This window comes from Phoca vitulina, unplaced genomic scaffold (assembly GCF_004348235.1).
Source record: "Phoca vitulina isolate PV1807 unplaced genomic scaffold, GSC_HSeal_1.0 scaffold1, whole genome shotgun sequence".
Classification (NCBI taxonomy): domain Eukaryota; kingdom Metazoa; phylum Chordata; class Mammalia; order Carnivora; family Phocidae; genus Phoca; species Phoca vitulina.
This window is the reverse complement of record NW_022589704.1, coordinates 57881150-57887638: the sequence shown is the minus strand read 5'-3', so window position 1 is coordinate 57887638 and position 6489 is coordinate 57881150.

Sequence of the window (6489 nt, the reverse complement as noted above, 5' to 3'; positions counted from 1 at the left end):
TCAGCTCAGGTCATGATCTCAGGGTCCTGGGATTGAGCCATAAGTCGGGCTCCTCAGCAGGCAGTTCTCCTTCTCCCTCTCCCTCGGCTCTCTCTATCTCACTCTCACTCTCTTTCAAGTAAATAAATAAAATATTTTTTAAAAAAGAAAAGAAAATCTTAAAAAAAGAAAAGACAACCTACTGAATGGGAGAAGCTATTTGCAAATGACATATTCAATAAAGGGTTATAGCCAAAATATATAAAGAATTTAGAATTCCTCATATCAGTGAGATCATATGATACATGTCCTTCTCTGATTGACTTATTTCGCTTGAATGGAACACTGGGTGTTATATGCAAACAATGAATCATGGAATACTACATCAAAAACTAATGATGCAATGTATGGTGATTAACATAACAATAAAATAAAATTAAAAAAAAAAGAATTTATACAACTTAACACCCAAAAACAAATAATCCGATTAAAAAATGGGAAGAAGGCATAAACAGACATTTCTCAAAGAAGATATCCAGATGGCCAACAGACACATGAAAAGATGCTCAACATCATCCATCATCAGGGAAATGCAAATCAAAACCACAATGAGATACCACCTCACACCTGTCAAAATGGCTAACATCAAAAACACAAGAAATGAGAAATGTTGGCGAGGATGCGGAGAAAAAGGAACCCTCTTGCACATGCAAACTGGTACAGTCATTGTGGAAAACTGTATGGGGGTTCCTCAACAAATTAAAAATAGAACTGCCCTATGATCTAGTAATCACACTCCTGGGTATTTACCCAAAGAATACAAAAACACTAATTTGAAGGGATGCATGCGCCTGGATGTTTCTAGCAGCATTATTTACAATAGCCAAATTATGGAAGCAGCCCAAGTGTCCATTGATAGATGAATGGATAAAGAAGATGTGGTATATATACACAATGGAATATTACTCAACTACAAAAAAGAATGAAATCTTGCCACTTGCAACAACATGGATGGATCTAGAGGCTATAATACAATGTGAAATAAGTCAGTCAGAGAATGACAAATACCATATGATTTCACTTAAATGTGGAATTTAAGAAATGAAGGAACAAAGAAAAAAAGAGACAAACCCAAAAACAGACTCTTCATTATAGAGAACAAACTGATGGTTACCAGAGGGGAGGTGGGTGGGGGAATGCGTGAAACAGGTGATGGGGATTAAGGAGTACACATCATCATGAGCACTGAGTAATGTATGGAATTGCTGAATCACTATGTTGTACACCTGAAACTAATATAACACTGTATGTTGACTATACTGGAACTGAAGACAAAAACAAAAACAAAACTTGATAGAAAATTGGGCAAAGAGCATAAACAGTTCACACACACGCACACACACACATACAAAATATGTAGATGGGTCTTAAAAATATGAAAGATGGGGGGTGCCTGGCTGGCTCAATTAGAGGAGCATGGGACTCTTGATCTTGGGGTCATAAGTTTGATCACATTAGGTGTAAAGATTACGTAAGAAAATAAATAAATAAATAAATATAAAAATAAAAAATAAAGATGTGTACTTTAAAAAATTTTTCTTGGAGTGCTTGGGTGGCTCAGTTGTTAGGCTTCTGCCTTCGGCTCGGGTCATGATCCCAGGGTCCTGGGATCGAGCCCGGAGTCAGGCTTCCTGCTCAGCAGAACGCCTGCTTCTCCCTCTCCCACTCCCCCTGCTTGTGTTCCCTCTCTCGCTATGTATCTCTCTGTCAAATAAATAAATAAAACCTTTAAAAATTTTTTTTTCTTAATAAGAATATGAAAAGATATTCAGCTTCACTCATAACGATATAACACATATTAGAGTTACATTGACATATTAGTGTTTATCAAATTGCCAAAAATTCAAAAGCTTGGTAATATATTCCATTGGCAAGGCTGTAAGGAGAAAGGCATTCTCATAATCATTGGTGGGGGTGCAAACTGACACAAGCCCTAGGGAGGGAATTTGGAATATCTAGCAAGCATTTACCCTTTGATCCAGCAATTCCAATTCCAGGAATTCACCCTGAAAGTACACTGTCACACACATGAAACAGTATTTTTATAAGGTTCTTCACTGAGACATTATTTATAATAACAAAATATTAGAAACAACATAAATGCTCAACCCATTAGGATACTAACTGAATAAACTATGATGAATTCATGCAATGGAGTAATATAAAGCCAAAAGAGGTTGAGGAATATTTCTATGAATTAATATGTGGTGATTTCTAAGATACATTAAGTGGAAAAAATCAAGGTGCTCGATAGTGGCATACAGCACGTTACCTTTTTTTTTTTTTTTAATAATCTCTACCCCCAGTATGGGGCTTGAACCCATGATCCTGAGACAAGAGTGGCATGCTCTACTGCCTGAGCCAGCCAGGCGCCCCTAGCATGTTACTTTTTGTATGAGAAAAAGAAACACAGGAAGAATAAACCAGAAACCAATAAAAACATTGCTTATAGTGGATAGGTGGGAATTGAGTGGAAGGAATAAAAATGGAAGTAAGACTTCTGAGTGTACTTTGTTATATACAGTTTTGATTTTTAAACCTTATGAAAGTTTGGTATATTAAAAAAATACATTCAGGGCGCCTGGGTGGCTCAGTTGGTTGGGCGACTGCCTTCAGCTCAGGTCATGATCCCGGAGTTCTGGGATCCAGCCCCACATCGGGCTCCCGGGTCAGCGGGGAGTCTGCTTCCCCCTCTGACCCTCTCCCCTTTCATGCTGTGCTCTCACTCGCTCTCTCTCACTCTCTCTCAAATAAATAAATGAAATCTTTTAAAAAATAAAAATAAAAAATAAATTCAGGGGTGCCTGGCTGGCTCAGTGTTACACTTGATCTTGGGGTCATGAATTCAAGCCCCACATTGGGAGTAGAGCTTACATTAAAAATTTTTTTTAATTTTAAGAAAATTAGTCCGAATTTTAAAATGTCAGTATCATGAAAAAGAAAAAAACTATCAAACTGAGGTTACAGGAGCCAAAGAGAAAAGATAATTCGATATCTGTGATCCTTAATTAGATCTTGGATCAAAAAACAAAAATAGCTATAAAATGACATTCTGAACCAATTAGGGAATTTGAATATAGACTATATATTAACGATTAAGTATATATGAAATTTGTTGGGCGGGATAAGGGTGTTATGATTATAGAGGAGAATCTTTCTCCCTAACAGAAACATGCTGAGATATTTAGGAGTCAATTGTCATGATATCTCCAAATCATTTTCAAGCAGGTTAGCAAAAAAGCCAAAAACCAAAAAACCCAAACCCCCTAACATAGAAATACATATTTAAGTGCAAATATGAAAGATACACTCGTGTTCATTGTCGTACTCTTTCAACTTTTCTCAACGTTTGAAGTTTTCCAAATAAAAGGTTATGAAGGTGGGAGGTAGGTGTTGGTCATCAGGACCCCTAGTACTTGCTAGGCCATCTGGAGATTCCAAGGAACCCATGAGGGCCATAAAGCTCTCTCTGTGGTGCTCGGTGTACATGCTGCGGATTCTTTGAGTCAGTCCTCACCCCATTGTGTAGGGTAAAAAGGTGATTTGGGGAGTCAGACAGACCTGAACTGTAATCCTTGCTCTGTCCCTTCTTGGCTGTGTGTCTTGAGGCAAGTTACGAACCGCTTCTGACCTCATTTGTAAAAAGAGAGATCATGCCTGCCCTGCAGGGTTGTTGTAATGTGCTCAGTAAATAATACTTCGCAGTGCCACCTCCCAAACCACCAAATTCTTTCTTCCTTCCTTCCTTCCTTCCTTCCTTCCTTTCTTCCTTCCTTCTTTCCTCCTCCTTCCCTCCCTCCCTTCCTCCTTTCCTTCTTTCCTTCTTTCCTTCTTTCCTCCCATAACCATTTATTGTTATTCCCTGCAATGGGCAAGGGATACAAATATGAATTTAGTTACTCTAGGAAACTCATAATCAGATGGGGGGAATACACTGTGGTCAATGCTAAAAGATGCGTGCTAAGGCTCTTGCAGAAGCACAGGGGGTAGGGTGGGGTGAGGGGCTGCCCAGGAAGATTTCTCAAAGGCGGTGAGGTCCGGTGGCCTCCATGGGGGATGAGGAAGGAGCGGGAGCTGCACTGAGGGGCCTCAGGGGCAAGGGCAGAGGAGACTGGAAGAGAGTTTGACAGAATGGACAGGGCCAGGCCAGGAAATTGGTTGGGGAAGCCATGGGAGCAATGTGGGCCTTGGTCTCGGATAATGGGGCGCAGCAGGCCGCGATGCTTGGTTCAGAAAACATAGCAGAGCTCTGCTATATTAAATTGGTTTTAAAAACGCTTGCGGGAGGAGAGGTCCCCAAAACAGAGAAAAAAACTATTAAAAACAAACACTTGAACTGACAAATAAAAGGAAGTTATGTACCCTAAACTTTTCCCTGTTGCTCTCCTCCCAGGAGAGGAGGAGGCACGGATGGGGGGCCAGGTCTGGCACTAGGGCTTGCTTCTGCGAAGGGAGATGGTGACCCCAAAGAGTGAGGCTCATTTGTCACTCGCTACCACCGCCTCCTCATCCAGGGTCCGTCCCCACGCACATAAAACTGTTAGGTCTACCCACCACCCCATTTCCGCTTTCTAGATCACACATTTCTGTAATGCACCAACGGTCCGCCGGGCCGGGGAAGCCCGGAGGCCCCCCGCCCCGTGCCAGCGCCCGGCCGAGAACTCGGGGTTCCCTGCCCCCGCCGGCGCGGGGGGCCGTGCTGCTGGGCCCGAGGGTCGGCGGCACGAGCGCTGAGCCTGGCTGGCTACGCAGACGCAGAAGGAAGCTTCTCGCCTAATTCCAAATCATTTTTCTAAGAACAAAAACTATGTACAAATGAATATTTCCATCTTTATTTCAAATTCTAGGTTTCAACTGCAATATTAATGCTACTCCACAGTGTAATTTACTTGTAATAATATATCATTATTTCCATTTTACAGTTCTCTTCTTAAAGTAGTAAAGCAAATGTTTAAAACAGCACAAATCCGCAGCCCCACAATTCTCCATTCAGGCTCAGAATTTGTGCGCTCCTTTCAGAATTGCACATAATTGAAAACAATGAAAACCCCCGATGTGCTAAATGCTCTAGTCATTAAAGCATTTTTTTACTTTGGAATAAAAGACCGTTCTTGTGGTTGTAGTTATTATTTATTTATTTATATTTAGAAGCCCCAAACAAGCTGCTTCCTGTTCCCAGACTGACATCTGCTGGGGATGTCAGGCTGACCCGCTTCCCGGGCAGGCCCGCAGCCGGCGGCCACTCCTCCCAGCCTCGGGGGGGCAGGGGACCGCACCTGGCGGCCAGGGCCAAGGTGGCGCCTACCGGCTGCTTCAGCAACCAGCCCCAGGGGACCCAGTTTCTCTCCTGCTTCCGGCAGCTGGGTTAAGCCCGAGAGTGGCCGTGGCTTGGCACAAGGTCTCCAGTGTTGGTGGCTCCAGCAAGGGGCTGGTGGGCAGGAGAGAGACTGGGGGGCGATATTAGGCACATGGGCACAATGAGTGTCCTCTGCATGCAAACAGGCCTGCAGACTCTTGAGAAGCCTGCCCTATTTCTTTGCTTTCTCGGGGATGTCTCTACGGGCATCTTTTATTGTTGTTGTTGCTGCTGCTGCTGCTGCTGTCGTTGTCCTGGTTCCTTTGCCTTTGATAGAACTGCTTCCTCTCAGGCAGCCCTGGGCATTGGGTCCTGTAGGGGAGGGTCCCCGGCCTTCGCAAATTAGATTTCCTTTCCATTGGCTTCACGGTTAACAACCAGGAAACAAGCTTCCTTTTCCATCAGAATGAGGGTCCCTCTGCCTATTTCCCAATTTGTAGGAAGCCTGGTCTCCCTCTCCTCTGCAATCTAAACCACAGCGGGGTTGGGGGTGGGGGTGTGTGGGGCTGGGGAAACAGAGGGTTCTTTTCTCTCTTCTGGAGAGATCTTCCAGCTCCAGGCCCCCTTTCATCCGTATCTCTGACTCTGAGCTCTGGGTTCCAGCCCCACGAAGGACATTTTCGGTAAGGTGACAGCATCCTGCCCCAGCCAGCCCCGTAACACACCCTCCCACATACTCCTGCCCTGCTCAAGCACCTCCCATGGGCCCAGATTCCTGCCGCTTGGAACCCTCCGACCCACCCACATCTGTCCCACATCTGTCCCTTCATGACCACCAACGTTTCCTTCCCCCTGCCCAACTTCTTCCACTCCTGCCAAACTGCTCACCCCTACACCCGGATGAAGGCACCCCCAAGCCCACTTAAACACCTTTAATGAAACCTCACTGTCCACAGAAAAAGCCCAAGCCTTTGGCCCCGACATTCAAAGAAACACAGCCCGGCCCAGAACGAGCCAAGGTTTCCCCAAGGCCCAGAGCTGCCTGGGGGGTGGGGGAGTCCCTGGGATGACTTCAGGTGGACTGAGGAGGAGGCCTTAGGAGACGGGATGACCACATGAGAAAAGTGAGTTTGCTTTTTACTCTCTTTCATTTC